The sequence below is a fragment of the Pseudophryne corroboree genome, chromosome 7 (genome assembly GCF_028390025.1).
Source record: "Pseudophryne corroboree isolate aPseCor3 chromosome 7, aPseCor3.hap2, whole genome shotgun sequence".
Taxonomy (NCBI): Eukaryota; Metazoa; Chordata; class Amphibia; order Anura; family Myobatrachidae; genus Pseudophryne; species Pseudophryne corroboree.
The window spans coordinates 159,280,126-159,297,301 of record NC_086450.1 but is presented as its reverse complement, the minus strand read 5'-3'; the positions used below and the strand labels follow the sequence as shown (position 1 = coordinate 159,297,301).

General features: G+C 50.5%; 1 protein-coding gene and 1 pseudogene across 7 annotated transcripts in view; one reads left to right on the top strand and one right to left on the bottom strand.

Moving 5' to 3' along the window:
- GTDC1 (glycosyltransferase like domain containing 1) overlaps nucleotides 1-17,176 on the top strand; it is a 654,615-nt gene that overhangs the window by 442,310 nt on the left and 195,129 nt on the right. The window lies entirely within an intron of this gene.
- Nucleotides 11,942-12,059, bottom strand: LOC134946164 (5S ribosomal RNA; annotated as a pseudogene).

Here is a 17,176-nt window from a genome sequence, read left to right as displayed (position 1 = left end):
TAAGCGTGTGAGCGCCTTATCCACCCTAGGGGGTGTTTCCCAGCGCGCCCTAACCTCTGGCGGGAAAGGGTATAATGCCAATAACTTTTTTTTTTTAAATTAGCACTTTTCTATCTGGGTTAACCCACGCTTCATCACATACATCATTCAATTCCTCTGATTCAGGAAAAACTACAGGTAGTTTTTTCACCCCCCACATAATACCCCTTTTTGTGGTACTTGCAGTATCAGAGATATGCAAAGCCTCCTTCATTGCCGTGATCATATAACGTGTGGCTCTACTTGAAAATACGTTTTTTTCTTCACCGTCGACACTAGATTCAGTGTCCGTGTCTGGGTCTGTGTCGACCGACTGAGGTAGAGGACGTTTTACAGCCCCTGACGGTGTCTGAGACGCCTGGGCAGGTACCAACTGGTTTTCCGGCCGTCTCATGTCGTCAACTGATTTTTGTAATGTGCTGACATTATCACGTAATTCCATAAACAAAGCCATCCATTCCGGTGTCGACTCCCTGGGGGGTGACATCACCATTACCGGCAATTGCTCTGCCTCCACACCAACATCGTCCTCATACATGTTGACACACACGTACCGACACACAGCAGACACACAGGGAATGCTCTTATCGAAGACAGGACCCCACTAGCCCTTTGGGGAGACAGAGGGAGAGTTTGCCAGCACACACCCAAGCGCTATAATATATATGGGAACAACCTTATATAAGTGTTGTATCCTTATAGCAGCTTAAATATATAAAATATCGCCATAAAAAGTGCCCCCCCTCTCTGTTTTACCCTGTTTCTGTAGTGCAGTGCAGGGGAGAGTCCTGGGAGCCTTCCTCACAGCGGAGCTGAGCAGGAAAATGGCGCTGTGTGCTGAGGAGAATAAGCCCCGCCCCCTATTCCGGCGGGCTTTTCTCCCGTAGTTTGTAATATCTGGCAGGGGTTAAATACATCCATATAGCCTCAAGGGCTATATGTGATGTATTTTTTAGCCATAAAAGGTATTTACATTGCTGCCCAGGGCGCCCCTAGCAGCGCCCTGCACCCTCCGTGACCGTTGGTGAGAAGTGTGTGACAAACAATGGCGCACAGCTGCAGTGCTGTGCGCTACCTTCAAGAAGACTGAAGAGCCTTCTGCCGCCGGTTTCTGGACCTTCAATCTTCAGCATCTGCAAGGGGGGTCGGCGGCGCGGCTCCGGGACGAACCCCAGGGTGAGACCTGTGTTCCGACTCCCTCTGGAGCTAATGGTGTCCAGTAGCCTAAGAAGCCAATCCATCCTGCACGCAGGTGAGTTGAACTTCTCTCCCCTAAGTCCCTCGATGCAGTGAGCCTGTTGCCAGCAGGACTCACTGAAAATAATAAACCTAAAAACTTTTTCTAAGCAGCTCCTTAAGAGAGCCACCTAGATTGCACCCTGCTCGGACGGGCACAAAAACCTAACTGAGGCTTGGAGGAGGGTCATAGGGGGAGGAGCCAGTACACACCACCTGATCCTAAAGCTTTAGTTTTGTGCCCTGTCTCCTGCGGAGCCGCTAATCCCCATGGTCCTGACGGAGTCCCCAGCATCCACTTAGGACGTCAGAGAAATATTATAAATGCACATCATAATAAAATCCGAAAATATGTCAGAGATATAGTGAGCATCCACATAATGTAATGTGCACTTGATTGAAGTATATATAAATTGTTAGAATCAAATATATCCATTAATAGGTCATTTATACCAGGGTTGCCATCAGAAATTGTGGGTCTGTGACTGACAAAATAGGCACGCCCCCCACCCCCACCCCCAGGGGGTCAAAGCTGTGGATACTGTGGGTGGAGCTACATCAGGGGTGGGGCATAAATTGGTGCATAAACCGTATACCAGTTTAAAAAGAAAATTGTCAAAGTTTGGACTGTGGGGGTGGGTGTTATTATATCATATCCATTTACAATTTATATGATACCCTAGCCTTGCCTCAGTCACCTCAGTAGCTGCCGCCATAGATGCTGTGATGCGTACACACGTGCATACTAATTATAGCAATGACTAAGTGCACTCGGCTGCGACTAGTCGCACCCACACCATAAAAATTTTGCGATGCAGGTGCGAATATACGCACATGCACGTATAGACACACGCCCCAGAAAACAGATCGCGGGTGCAACTAGATGACGGCTGCTACATCTGTAGATAAATACTGTCACTGCAGCTCCACCTCACTGACACACACATATACCTCAGATACTGTACCTCCCTCTCACACACCTATACCTCAGCCCTGCACCATCTACCCCCCTCTCACACCTACCAGCCACCTACCTCTCATGCATATATGCTCCTGTCCCAGTCACCTCCCTCTCACACACACACCTCCCTCAGCTCCTGCCCCCTCCACCTCTTCCCTCATGCATCTATGATGTCAGGCACTGACAGGCAGCCAGAGTTTCCCAGTGTGATAGTTGGTCTGGTGTGATTACTTATTAAATATGATGCTTCATTGTGTTTCTGTGCAATCCTGACTAAATTCCTCATGTCTTGTGTTTTGCGGTCTGTGTTGCTTACTGATTTGCTACCTGTGTGGGGGTTCCCCTGTGTCAGTGGTCTGCAGGATCCTTTGTTCGGTGGCTGATCTCTCTGCTTCTGCTCTTTATGCCGAGCTGTTGGTGGGGTCTGTGCAGGCTGTCTCTGCGCAATGCTCTCAGCATTCTATGGGTGGTCCTGGCAGGGCCGGTGCTACCTTTAGGCAGCTGCCTATGTTCACCAGTACTTGAAGGGTGGCGCTGAGTGAAGCAAAAAAATGAAGGAAGTGACTGTTGACTGTGCAGTGCGCTCGCCGTGAGGGGGACCCATTCCCTGCTCACCCTGTGTCAGATCTGCCGTTAGAGCCACATGTCCGGGGTTGTTCCCACCAGCATCTCCAGCGTCGCTCGCTCACTCCCCCGCCCCCGCCTGGGACCACAAACCGTGTAAGCGGTGACGGAGCTGCTGGAGCCCGAGGAGGAGGCCGGGTGCCGGTGGCGTTTAGTGTATTACTTATCATGCAGCCTGGGACCGGCCAGCAGGAGCCAGAGGCGGAACTTTACTATGAGGATGAAGGCTCAGGGTGCCATTGACTTCCTATAAGCCGGCGCCAGAGCACATCGCTGGGGCCAGCTAAGCTTACCGTGTACTTGCAGGTGGCTTGCTGACCCCTTCCCAGGGACAAGTGGCCGCCTCTCTACAAAAGCTCCTCTGGCTCAGACACCTATCATCTGGTTGGTGCGGAAGTCAGTGATTCCGCCCTTCACAGGATCAGCCACGGGGAATGAACATTCCAGGAGCCCCATCAAAGGACACAGGAGGCCGGGGGCACGAGACTGGCACTGCTGCTGCTACTACTTCAGGTAAGTCATTGTCACTGTCTCTACTTGCCTGATGTACAGTACACCCAGAGCAGCTTCTCTAGTACAGCCCCATGCCCTACATTATGCTGCACATCTGACGGCTCCCTATGCCTCCGACTGCTCCCTATTGCCCTGATACACCCTGACTGCTCCCTATGTGTCCCTGATGCACCCCAACTGCCCCCCTATGTGTCCCTGATGCACCCCGACTGCTCCCTATGTGTCCCTGATACACCCCGACTGCCCCCTATGTGTCCCTGATACACCCCGACTGCCCCCTATGTGTCCCTGATACACCCCGACTGCCCCCTATGTGTCCCTGATACACCCCGACTGCTCCCTATGTGTCCCTGATACACCCTGACTGCTCCCTATGTGTCCCTGATACACCCTGACTGCTCCCTATGTGTCCCTGATACACCCCGACTGCCCCCTATGTGTCCCTGATACACCCCGACTGCCCCCTATGTATCCCTGATACCCCGACTGCTCCCTATGTGTCCCTGATACACCCCGACTGCTCCCTATGTGTCCCTGATACACCCCAACTGCCCCCTATGTATCCCTGATACACCCCGACTGCCCCCTATGTGTCCCTGATACACCCCGACTGCTCCCTATGTGTCCCTGATACACCCAGACTGCTCCCTATGTGTCCCTGATACACCTAAACTGCCCCCTATGTGTCCCTGATACACCCCGACTGCCCCCTATGTGTCCCTGATACACCCCGACTGCCCCCTATGTGTCCCTGATACACCCCGACTGCCCCCTATGTGTCCCTGATACACCCCGACTGCTCCCTGTATGTCCCTGATACACCCCAACTGCCCCCTATGTATCCCTGATACACCCCGACTGCCCCCTATGTGTCCCTGATACACCCCGACTGCCCCCTATGTGTCCCTGATACACCCCGACTGCTCCCTATGTGTCCCTGATACACCTAGACTGCCCCCTATGTGTCCCTGATACACCCCGACTGCCCCCTATGTGTCCCTGATACACCCCGACTGCCCCCTATGTGTCCCTGATACACCCCGACTGCCCCCTATGTGTCCCTGATACACCCCGACTGCTCCCTATGTGTCCCTGATACACCCCGACTGCTCCCTATGTGTCCCTGATACACCTAGACTGCCCCCTATGTGTCCCTGATACACCCCGACTGCCCCCTATGTGTCCCTGATACACCCCGACTGCCCCCTATGTGTCCCTGATACACCCCGACTGCTCCCTATGTGTCCCTGATACACCCTGACTGCTCCCTATGTGTCCCTGATACACCCTGACTGCTCCCTATGTGTCCCTGATACACCCCGACTGCCCCCTATGTGTCCCTGATACACCCCGACTGCCCCCTATGTATCCCTGATACCCCGACTGCTCCCTATGTGTCCCTGATACACCCCGACTGCTCCCTATGTGTCCCTGATACACCCCAACTGCCCCCTATGTATCCCTGATACACCCCGACTGCCCCCTATGTGTCCCTGATACACCCCGACTGCTCCCTATGTGTCCCTGATACACCCCGACTGCTCCCTATGTGTCCCTGATACACCTAAACTGCCCCCTATGTGTCCCTGATACACCCCGACTGCCCCCTATGTGTCCCTGATACACCCCGACTGCCCCCTATGTGTCCCTGATACACCCCGACTGCCCCCTATGTGTCCCTGATACACCCCGACTGCTCCCTGTGTGTCCCTGATACACCCCAACTGCCCCCTATGTATCCCTGATACACCCCGACTGCCCCCTATGTGTCCCTGATACACCCCGACTGCCCCCTATGTGTCCCTGATACACCCCGACTGCTCCCTATGTGTCCCTGATACACCTAGACTGCCCCCTATGTGTCCCTGATACACCCCGACTGCCCCCTATGTGTCCCTGATACACCCCGACTGCCCCCTATGTGTCCCTGATACACCCCGACTGCCCCCTATGTGTCCCTGATACACCCCGACTGCTCCCTATGTGTCCCTGATACACCCCGACTGCTCCCTATGTGTCCCTGATACACCTAGACTGCCCCCTATGTGTCCCTGATACACCCCGACTGCCCCCTATGTGTCCCTGATACACCCCTGATTGCTCCCTATTCCCCTGATACACCCCGACTGCCCCCTATGTGTCCCTGATACACCCCGACTGCTCCCTATGTGTCCCTGATACACCCCGACAGCCCCCTATGTGTCCCTGATACACCCCTGATTGCTCCCTATTCCCCTGATACACCCCGACTGCTCCCTATGTGTCCCTGATACACCCCGACTGCTCCCTATGTGTCCCTGATACACCCCGACTGCCCCCTATGTGTCCCTGATACACCCCTGATTGCTCCCTATTCCCCTGATTGCTCCCTATGTCCCTGATACACTCCAGACTGCGCCCTGACTGTTCCCTGTGTTCCTGATACACTCCAGACTGCTCCCTGACTGTTCCCTGTGTTCCTGATACACTCCTCACTGCTCCCTTAAGGACCCATTTATCCATGATAGTATTTGCAATGCAACCTGAGTCTAAGGTACATGATTCTGGCACAGTGAGATAGCGATCTAGTGAGGCAGCGATCTCTCTATGCTGACATCAGTCATTTTACCCTAACGCTCCCGCTGTCAGGAGCTGATGGAGCTCGAGGAGGAGGGCGGGGGTGGCACCTTCTCCCAGGCAGGGAAGGGCTTCCCCAACTACTGACTGATCTGTATCCCCTCACAGCCAGCCTTGACCAGCGGCGGCGACAGGGAGTCAAAACCCGAAAAAACTACGAGTGGGTCTTCAAGAGCGACTTCCCTCATCCGTAGCCACAGCATCAGCCAGAACAGAAAGGCAACCATGGTCAGTACCTCAGCCAGCCTTCAGTCATGTGACCGGCAGGAGGTTCTGCAGCAGCTGCGACTCTCTAGTGCCTGAGAGTTGTTAGCTGCCTGCAGATGACCATAATAACATGCCAAAACATTAATGTGTGGGTGTGACTCACCTCAGGGGCTCAGTATTTTGCTGAGTGGGGGTGGTGGTGGGGAAGGGGGGGGGGGGGAGGTGTTTACTGTTTATTTGCCTAGGGTGCTGAGAAACCTTGCACCGGCCCTGGGTCCTGGGTGTGTCTCTCCCCTCCCATTCAGTGTCCTGACTTACAGACTGAATGCCAGAGTTCCCTCCAAACTCAGACAGGGACGCAGCCATGTTGGATTCAGTCAGCTGACTCTCCATAGCCAATTTGGACACTGCTCTAACACCAGCTGACCACAGCATCCAATCACCTCATGCTCAGCCCTATAAGTTTCACTTCCCGACTGGCTCAAAACGCCAGTACAACTGTTTCTTCTGAAGTAACAGCTCTGTACTGAGCTCCCATGTACTTTGCAGCTATCTGGTTTCTAACTGCTCTGTTCTAGTTCCAGTCTGGTAAAAATAAAGTCTCTGTTATCCTTGGTGCTTCCATTTAGTCTACGAGAGACTTCTCAGTGTCATCATTCTGGTACCAGCCCGCTCAGCACTTCAGTTCCATTCAGTGTCATCATTTCGGTTCCAGTCCGGTCAGCACTTCAGTTGCATTTAGTGTCATCATTCCAGTTCCAGTCCAGTCAGCACTTCAGCTCCATTCAGTGTCATCTTTCCGGTTCCAGTCCGGTCGGCATTCCACTTCCAGTACGGTCACCTGCTGATTCCAGTCCAGTCACCATCTGGTTCCGGTCCAGTCACCATCTGGTTCCAATCCAACTCCAGATACATACCAGTTCCATTCTGGCTCCAGTCCGGTTCCATTCAAGTTCCAGTTTGGTTCCAGTTCTATTCCAGTTCCAGTTTCATTCCAGTTGCCTCTCTGGCATATGTTCCTGTACAATAAAGTTTTACAATTCAGTGCACACCTTCAGGCAATCCACTTTCAAGTCACCAACATCATTCTCCAGTGCCAAGCTACTGTACCACTATCTAGTATCGCTCTATGAGTAAGAGCAGGATCAAGCCTCCCAGCTTCATATACAGTTATACACTCGTCTGCAGCTGCAGAGGCTGCCCGGGTTCCCTGTCTGTCGGCGCCCAGGACAAATGTCCCTGTAATACCCCCCTGATGGCGGCCCTGATTGGTACCAAATACAGCAAGCCACGGTCACTCTGGATAATTAGGAGTAAATTAATATATAATTATGAGGTGGTAAAGTATCGTTTAGGATTAAGGGGACAATTTATTAATTATTTTTCTCTTACGTCCTAGAGGATGCTGGGGTCCACATTAGTACCATGGGGTATAGACGGGTCCACTAGGAGACATTGGCACTTTAAGAGTTTGAGAGTGTGGGCTGGCTCCACCCTCTATGCCCTCCTACCAGACTCAGTTTAGAAAATGTGCCCGGAGGAGCTGGTCACAGCTAGGGGAGCTCTACAGAGCTTCTTTAGTAAAGTTTATTTTAGAGTTTATTATTTTACAGGGAGGCTGCTGGCAACAGCCTCCCTGCATCGTGGGACTAAGGGGGGGAGTAGTGTCCGTCCTAAGGGATCTGAGCCACTATCTGCTGACAGGACACTGATCTCCTGAGGGGATAGAACGTTCCCCGCCACAGGGGATCGCTCACCCCGGCAGCATGCCGCCACCCCCTTACAGAGCCAGAAGAAGTGGCGAGTGAGTCACCAGCCCCCCTAGCAAGCGGGGAGCTGGTGTGAAGATGGCGGCAACAGGGTATGGAGCGCAGTACTAACTGCGCTCCGGGGCTCAGCGGTACATAGTGCGGCGCTGTGAGGGGCGCCCTGAGCCAGCGCCTACACTGACCTCTCAAGCCTGTCAGGGTCCCGGGATCGCTGCCAGCATAATTCCTCAGGCCAGTATAATCTCCAGAAGAGCGGGAAGACAACCCCATTAAGGGGGCGGAGCTTCTCAGAAAGGACCCAGCAGCGTTCAGCGCCATTTTCCTTCCTGCAGAAACGCTGTCAGTGAAGAGCAGTCCCTCCAGAGCAACTCCAGCTATCTCTTACGGTACCAGGGGGTTGTAGAAGGGGGGGGGGAGGCAGTGTAAAGACTGTGTAACCTATTTAGGTGCACAGTCAGCGCTGGTTGGGGTCTCCCTATACCATTGAAAGCGCTGTGTGTGGGTTGGCTCCAATCTCTGTGTCTCTCTTGCCATTCTTGGGGGTGAAACTCTGTTTAGCCTCGTGTGTGTGTGTGTGTGTGTGTGTGTGTGTGTGTGTGTGTGTGTGTGTGTGTGTGTGTGTGTGTGTGTGTGTGTGGAGTGTCTGTGGTCTCCATTTAGCTAAGTCCAGGGACTCTGTGTCATATGCTGCAGAGGATATGTCCTCTCAGGATGATCTTATTCCATGTAATCAGGATTGCACTGTTTTAGCACAGATAGCAGCAAGGGAGCCTGAATGGTTGCACAGAATGAATCTGCAACTCAGGTTTTACAGAACTCTATGGCAGTTTGGTTTGGTTCCGTTTCCTCAGGGCCCCACTCTGTTGGTTCCCACAAACGTGCTCTTGCCCAGATTATGCAAGATGACACGGATACCGATTCTGACACGGCAGTCGATGATGGGGATGTGCTCAGGGGGGCTGCATCTCTTGCAACAGGGTGCAGTTGATGATGGAAGCTATCAGGGATGTGTTGAATATTACTTATACAACACCTGAGCAGGTTGAGGAGGCTTACTTCACTGGCAATAAGAAAGCCTCGCTAACCTTCCCGGCGTCCAAAGAATTAAATGCTATTTTTGAGAAAGCGTGGGAAAAAACTGAGAAAAAATTTCAGATCCCTAGAAGGGTTCTGGTGGCTTTCCCCTTTCCTGGGAGGATAGGAAAAAATGGGAAAACCCACCCATAGTAGACGCTTCTTTATCCAGACTCTGATCGCAAAATTGATACTACGCTCAAATCCATATACTACGTCCTTGCCTGTGCATGGATTTCCAAAGCCATAGTAAAGTGATCAGGCACGTTACTTGAGGAATTGGATACAATGGATAAAAGTGACGTTGAATTGTTTTTACGTAACGTTCAGGATTCTGCAGGATTTATGGTGGAATCCATGAAAGACCTGGGTTCAATGGCTGCAGGAATATCTTCCATGTCGGTCTCAGCTCGTCGAGGACTGTGGCTGCGCCAGTGGTCTGCCGACGCGGAATCCAGGAGAGGAGTGGAGACCCTACCCTACACAGGTCAGTGTCTCTTTGGGGAAGCGTTGGATGCGTGGATTTACATGGCTACAGCAGGTAAGTCACCTTTTCTCCCCTCAGCTGCACCTGCTATGAAGAAACCGTTTTCTTCAGCTGCATCACAGTCCTTTCGGGTTACTAAAACAAGAAAGGCCAAACTGCCCAACACCTTCTTTAGAGGAGATCGACCAACATCCAAGAAACCTGCTGCTGCGGGTTCCCAGGAACAGAAGCCTGCTTCAGGTACGCCAAAGTCCTCAGCATGACGGTGGGGACGAGACTCAGACATTTCAGTCACGTCTGGGTGTTGTCCGGCCGGGATCCATGGGTACAAGATATTGTGTCCCAGGGGTACCGGCTGGAATTTCAGGATTTCCCTCCTCACCAGTTCTTTAAATTAGGCTTGCCAGCTTTACTGGCAGACAGGGCTACCCTACAGGGAGCCATCCAGAAGTTGGTGGAGGCACAGGTTATTGTACCAGTTCCTCCCCAGATGAAAAACAAAGGTTACTATTCTATCCTTTTCGTGGTACCGAAATAGGATAGTTCGGTCAGGCCCATTCTGAACTTAAAATCACTAAACCCCTTTCTGAGGGAGTTCAAGTTCAAAATGGAGTCTCTAAGGGCGGTGATATCAGGTCTGGAGGAGGGGGAATTCCTGGTATCCCTGGATATCAAGGATGCGTACCTCCACATTCCGATTTGGCAGCCGCATCAAACTTATCTCCGATTCGTACTGTTGGACTGTCATTTTCAATTCCAGACCCTGCCATTCGGCCTCTCCACAGCACCGAGGGTGTTCACCAAGGTGATGGCGGAAATTATGGTTCTCCTCCGCAGACAGGGGGTGAACATAATTCCATATCTGGACGATCTGCTGATAAAGGCATCGTCCATGGAGAAGCTGTTACAGTCTGTAGCTCTCATGACCCAACTTCTCAAGGAACATGGTTGGATCCTGAATCTTCTAAAATCACATTTGGAACCAACCAGGAGGTTGTCATTTCTGTGAATGATCCTCGACACAGAGGTGCAGAGGGTGTTTCTTCCAGAGGAAAAAGCGATGGTGATACAAGCAATGGTCTGGGATGTCCTGAAGCCAGCCCGGGTGTCAGTTCATCAGTGCATTCGCCTTCTGGGAAAGATGGTGGCCTCTTATGAGGCTCTGCAGTATGGGAGATTTCATGCTCGGTCCTTCCAACTGGAACTCCTGTACAAATGGTCGGGATCTCATCTGCACATGCACCAGAGAATACGTCTGTCACCAAAGGCCAGGATCTCGCTCCTCTGGTGGCTGCAATTACCTCACCGTCTGGAGGGCCGCAGGTTCGGGATTCACGACTGGATACTTCTAACCACGGATGCAAGTCTCCGGGGCTGGGGCGCAGTCACTCAAGGGGAACCTTCCAAGGAAGGTGGTCAAGTCTGGAAGCAGGCCTGCCGATGAACATGGAGAAAGTTATATTGTGTGGAACCGCACTAGTCAAACAATAAAATTAAATGCTGAAATTGTTATATAATGATATAATAATATACCAACATGCAGACAGTTAACAAGTGATTCTTAAACTGTTAATGATTGGCGGTGCTCCCAGGAATTTTGTAGGTGAACTACAATTTGGAGAAGAAAGAGAAAAAGACAAAAAAACCTTTTTTGGGAGCACTCATTTGTAATATTCGAAATAATATGTATAATAATAAATATTAAAACGTAACTTTTAATCAATCCTTGAATAAAGAAACTTTTGGACAAGAAGTTGGGACTCGTGTCTGTTATGATAAATATGTAGAAGAAATCTTATTTAACCTTTTTAACAAATGAGGTACAAGATAAATGAAAGAAAAGGGTGAAAATATCAAAGGGATAGTGGAGGATACCGAATGGTTTCTTAAGGTACCGGGTATCCAAGAAATCACTGTACATGCCTAAGTTATGGATATCAATGATAGGTATATATGCATATATGCAAACTGGATAAAGTTTGTAAAAATAGAGCTCAGGATGAATGTAATGAGAGTGGGGCGAAAAGAGTATTTAGATTTCCCTTGATGGGAGGAGGGGGGGAGAAAGGAACAGGGAGAGAAAAAAGAAAGGGGGGGGGGATGGGAAGTAGGATTGGGACGGAGAGTAGAGGCCCACTGCACCTGGTATTCTCAGGAAGTTGCCCGTCCTGATACTGGCCAGGCCATGCCTGCTATGCTTCCGAGATCGGTCAAGATCGGGCGTATTCAGGGTAGTATGGCAGTGGGCCTAGGATGGAGGAAAAGAGAGAAAAGAGGAAGAGGAGAGAAGAAGAAAAGACCACCACTAGTTCTGTACTCTAATGAGTCAGTACCATAATAGTCTGAAATGTTTTTCCAAATAAGAGTGTGTGTGAAATAAAATTAGAATTTGGGGCAGCTCTTTTCCTTAAAAATGGCCCACTGCACCTGGTATTCTCAGGAGGTTCCCCTTCCTAATACTGACCAGGCCATATCTGCTTAGCTTCTGAGATCGGACAAGATCGGGCGTATTCAGGGTAGTATGGCCGTGGGCCGTTAAATAAAGGAAAAAGATAAATCACACTCTACTTATTGTACTTTGCATAAATCAAGATTAAAATTAGTCCGAGGTATTTCCAGAAAAGAGTGTGCAGTGAGTCAATAAGATAGAGAGAAAAAGGGAAATCTTAAAGTAGAAAGGTGTTATTTATGTAGGTCTCCCAATAGGAGATCCAAAAGATAAATAATCCTAGAGAGAATATCTCAAATAGTTACTGAGTGAGAATGTGGAAAAATGCACTCACAATGAAATATGTTGTGTAAATAGCAAATTCTGCACACACGGTATATTAAGAGCACATCGTGCTGTCGCGGTCTCTATCTTATTGACTCACTGCACACTCTTTTCTGGAAATACCTCGGACTAATTTTAGTCTTGATTTATGCAAAGTACAATAAGTAGAGTGTGATTTATCTTTTTCCTTTATTTAACGGCCCACGGCCATACTACCCTGAATACGCCCGATCTTGTCCGATCTCGGAATCTAAGCAGATATGGCCTGGTCAGTATTAGGAAGGGGTACCTCCTGAGAATACCAGGTTCAGTGGGCCATTTTTAAGGAAAAGAGCTGCCCCCAATTCTGAATTTATTTCACACACACTCTTATTTGGAAAAACATTTCAGACTATTATGGTACTGACTTATTAGAGTACAGAACTAGTGGTGGTCTTTTCTTCTTCTCTCCTCTTCCTCTTTTCTCTCTTTTCCTCCATCCTAGGCCCACTGCCATACTACCCTGAATACGCCCGATCTTGACCGATCTCGGAAGCATAGCAGGCATGGCCTGGCCAGTATCAGGACGGGCAACTTCCTGAGAATACCAGGTGCAGTGGGCCTCTACTCTCCGTCCCAATCCTACTCCCCCCCCCCCCCCCTTTCTTTTTTCTCTCCCTGTTCCTTTCTCCCCCCCTCCTCCCATCAAGGGAAATCTAAATACTCTTTTCGCCCCACTCTCATTACATCCATCCTGAGCTCTATTTTTACAAACTTTATCCAGTTTGCATATATGCATATATACCTATCATTGATATCCATAACTTAGGCATGTACAGTGATTTCTTGGATACCCGGGACCTTAAGAAACCATTCAGTATCCTCCACTATCCCTTTGATATTTTCACCCTTTTCTTTCATTTATCTTGTACCTCATTTGTTAAAAAGGTTAAATAAGATTTCTTCTACATATTTATCATAACAGACACGAGTCCCAACTTCTTGTCCAAAAGTTTCTTTATTCAAGGATTGATTAAAAGTTACGTTTTAATATTTATTATTATACATATTATTTTGAATATTACAAATGAGTGCTCCCAAAAAAGGTTTTTTTGTCTTTTTCTCTTTCTTCTCCAAACTGCCGATAAACATTTTGGAATTAAGAGCCGTTTACATTGGGCTTCTCCAAGCGGCCCATCTTCTGAGAAATCCGTCCATTCAAGTGCAGTCGGACAATGTAACAACAGTGGCTTACATAAACCGACAGGGCGGAACGGAGAGCAGAGCTGCAATGTCAGAGGTAACGAGAATCATCCTCTGGGTGGAAAAACACGCGTTGGCGCTGTCAGCAATCTTCATTCCGGGAGTAGACAACTGGGAAGCGAACTTCCTCAGCAGACATGATCTCCATCCATGAGAGTGGGGCCTCCATCTGGAGGTGTTCACGGAGGTGACAAGTCTTTGGGGTGTACCTCAAATAGACATGATGGCCTCTCGTCTCAACAAGAAGCTTCAGTGGTATTGTTCCAGGTCGAGGGACCCGCAAGCCGTGGCGGTGGACGCCCTAGTGACTCCGTGGGTGTTCCAGTCGGTGTACGTGTTTCCTCCACTTCCACTCATTTCAAGAGTTTTAAAAATCATAAGGAGAACAAAAGTTCAGGCAATCCTCATTGCTCCAGACTGGCCAGGAAGGGTTTGGTACGCAGATCTTCTGGATTTACTGCTAGAAGAGCCGAGGCCTCTTCCTCTTCCGGAGGACCAGCTGCAGCAGGGGCAGTTCGCTTATCAAGACTTACCGTGGCTACGTTTGACGACATGGAGGTTGAACGCCAGATACTAGCTCGGAAGGGCATTCCGAACAAGGTCATTCCTACCCTGATACAGGCTAGGAAAGGAGTAACGTCTAAACAGACTATCATCGCATTTGGAAAAAGTATGTTTCTTGGTGTGAATCCAAGAAATTTCCTAAGGTGGAGTTTCAACTGGAACGTTTTCTTCTCTTCCTGCAAACAGGTGTGGATATGGGCCTGAGGGTGGGATCCGTAAAGGTCCAGATTTCGGCCCTATCCATTTTTTCCAGAAACAGTTGGCTGCCCTCCCTGAGGTTTAGACTTTTTTGAAGGGAGTTCTGCACATCCAGCCTCCCTTCGTGCTGCCTACGGCGCCCTGGGATCTTAACGTGGTGTTGCAGTTCCTCCAGTCGGACTGGTTTGAGCCTCTACAGGAGGTTGAGGTCAAGTTTCTCACGTTGGAAGGCTGTCACTTTGTTGGCCTTGGCTTCTGCTAGACGTGTGTCGGAGCTGGGGGCTTTATTCGTTTAAAATCCCATACTTGATCTTCCATGAAGATAGAGCTGAGCTCCGGACACGTCCGCAGTTCCTTCCGAAGGTTGTGTTGGCATTTCATATCAACCAACCTATTGTGGTGCCAGTTGCTACTGACTCCTCAGTTTCATCAAAGTCCTTGGATGTTGTAAGGGCTCCGAAAATCTATGTGAAGAGAACTGCTCGTCACAGAAAATCGGACTCTCTGTCCTATATGATCCCAAGAATATTGGGTGTCCTGCTTCTAAGCAGACGATTTCTCGCTGGATCAGGTTTACTCTCCAGCATGCGTATTCTATGGCAGGATTGCCGTGTCTTACGTCTGTTAAGGCCCACTCTACTCGTAAGGTAGGTTCTTCCTGGGCGCCTGCCCGGGGTGTCTCGGCTTTACAGCTTTGCCGAGCGGCTTCTTGGTCGGGATCGAACACGTTTGCAAAGTTCTACAAGTTTTATACTTTGGCCTCTGAGGACCTGAAGTTTGGTCAGTCAGTTCTGCAGGAGCCTCCTCGCTCTCCCTCCCGTTCTGGGAGCTCTGGTACATCCCTATGGTACTAATGTGGACCCCAGCATCCTCTAGGACGTAAGAGAAAATAGGATTTTAATTACCTACCGGTAAATTATTTTCTCGTATTCCGTAGAGGATGCTGGGCACCCGCCCAGCGCTTCGTGATCCTGCAGTGGTTACTTAGTTCAGTACTGCTTAGTTCTTGGTAAGTACTGTTTCGTTACTTGGTAATTAATATTGTTCAGCCGTTGCTGATGTTTCAAGCTAGTTAGCTTGGTTTGCCTTGTGTGTGAGCTGGTGTGAATCTCGCCACTATCTGTGTAAAATCCTTCTCTCGAAGATGTCCGTCTCCTCGGGCACAGTTTCTAGACTGAGTCTGGTAGGAGGGACATAGATGGAGGAGCCAGCCCACACTCTCAAACTCTTAAAGTGCCAATGGCTCCTAGTGGACCCGTCTATACCCCATGGTACTAATGTGGACCCAAGCATCCTCTACGGCAGGGGTGGGCAATTATTTCAGCTGAGGGGCCACTTCACATTTCCTGTCAGTATCCGAGGGCCACAAACAAAATAGCAGCTCCCCCCACTTGCCAAAAATATTGGGACGTGGCTTCATGTGGAAGGGGTGTGGGCAACAAATAATACAGATTCATATAAGGCTGCACAATAGTCTCCATTATTCAAATTGCGCCACACAGCGCCACTTACACACATTACACCAGGTAGAGCCCCTTTTACACACATTACGGCAGGTAGAGCCCCCTTTTACACATTACAGCAGGTAGAGCCCCCTTTTACACATTAACATTTTATTTAGGATAATTATTGCACAGCAAGCAAATTATCCAGTGTCTTATAGCCCCTGGGGAACGGTGTGACACAGTGATAGAACACGGGGGGTGTGACACAGTGACAGAACATGGTGGAGGTGACACAGTGACAGAACACGGGGGGGGGGGGGGGTGACACAGTGACAGAACACGGTTGGGGTGACACGGTGACAGAACATGGGGGGTGACACCAGTGTTGTCAGAAGGCGGGTGCGGGGGGTGCGACCGGCACTCGGGTGTCCCCTTTGGACGGGGTGACACCAAAGTGCCAGCTCTTCTGCTGTGACAGGAGCCGAGTGCTGCAGTGAGATAATCTCCTGCAGCACTCGGCTCCTGTCACAGATAAGAGCCGGCACACACACAGTCCAGTCTCCGGGGTCAGCCAGCATCTTTGGGGAAGCTGGACATGCCCCCGAAGCGAAAGAGAAAAGACCCACCAGGCCACGGCCCTTCTAAATTAGGTCACACCCACTTTTCGGGCGCCACGCGGCCCGAGCGAGGGGGTGGGGTGTAATAGTACAGAGTGCGCTCCGGGGTGTCACCACACCCGGTGATGCCTCTGGGCGACACGGTGACAGGACACGGGGGGGGGGGGGGGTGACACAGTGACAGAGCACGGGGGGGTGACACAGTGACAGAACACGGGGGGGTGACACAGTGACAGAACACGGGGGGGGGGTGACACAGTGACAGAACAGGGGGGGGGGACAGTGACAGAACACGGGGGGTGTGACACTGTGACAGAACACGGGGATGACACGGTGACAGAACATGGGGGGGTGACACGTGACAGAACACAGGGGTGACATGGTGACAGAACACAGGAGGGGATGGTACAGCGAGAGCTAAAGTTCTCTCCCCGCAACCTAAAAAAAGTCTGACGCCACTGCCCGCACACACAAAAATACACACACTATCACACACACACTCTCACACACACAATTTCTTTCACTTTTCCCATTTACTTACTGATCTGGCTAGCAGTGGCAGGAAGGATGGATCTGTAGCAGTTTGCCTCTTGTCCCGTGTAGCTCCGCCCCCTGAGGTCCCGTGTAGCCCCCCATCGGCACATAGCTCCGCCCCCTTTTCGGCTGAACACAGCCGTTGTCACTTTGGACGGGAGGAGGAGGAGGCTGCTACAACGCAGTAGGGGAGAGAGGCGCCGCCGGCAGCTAGGAGGTACTGCAGTGCAGAACAATGACAAGCAGCTCAGCCGGTCGGGCCGCTTGTCATTACTCG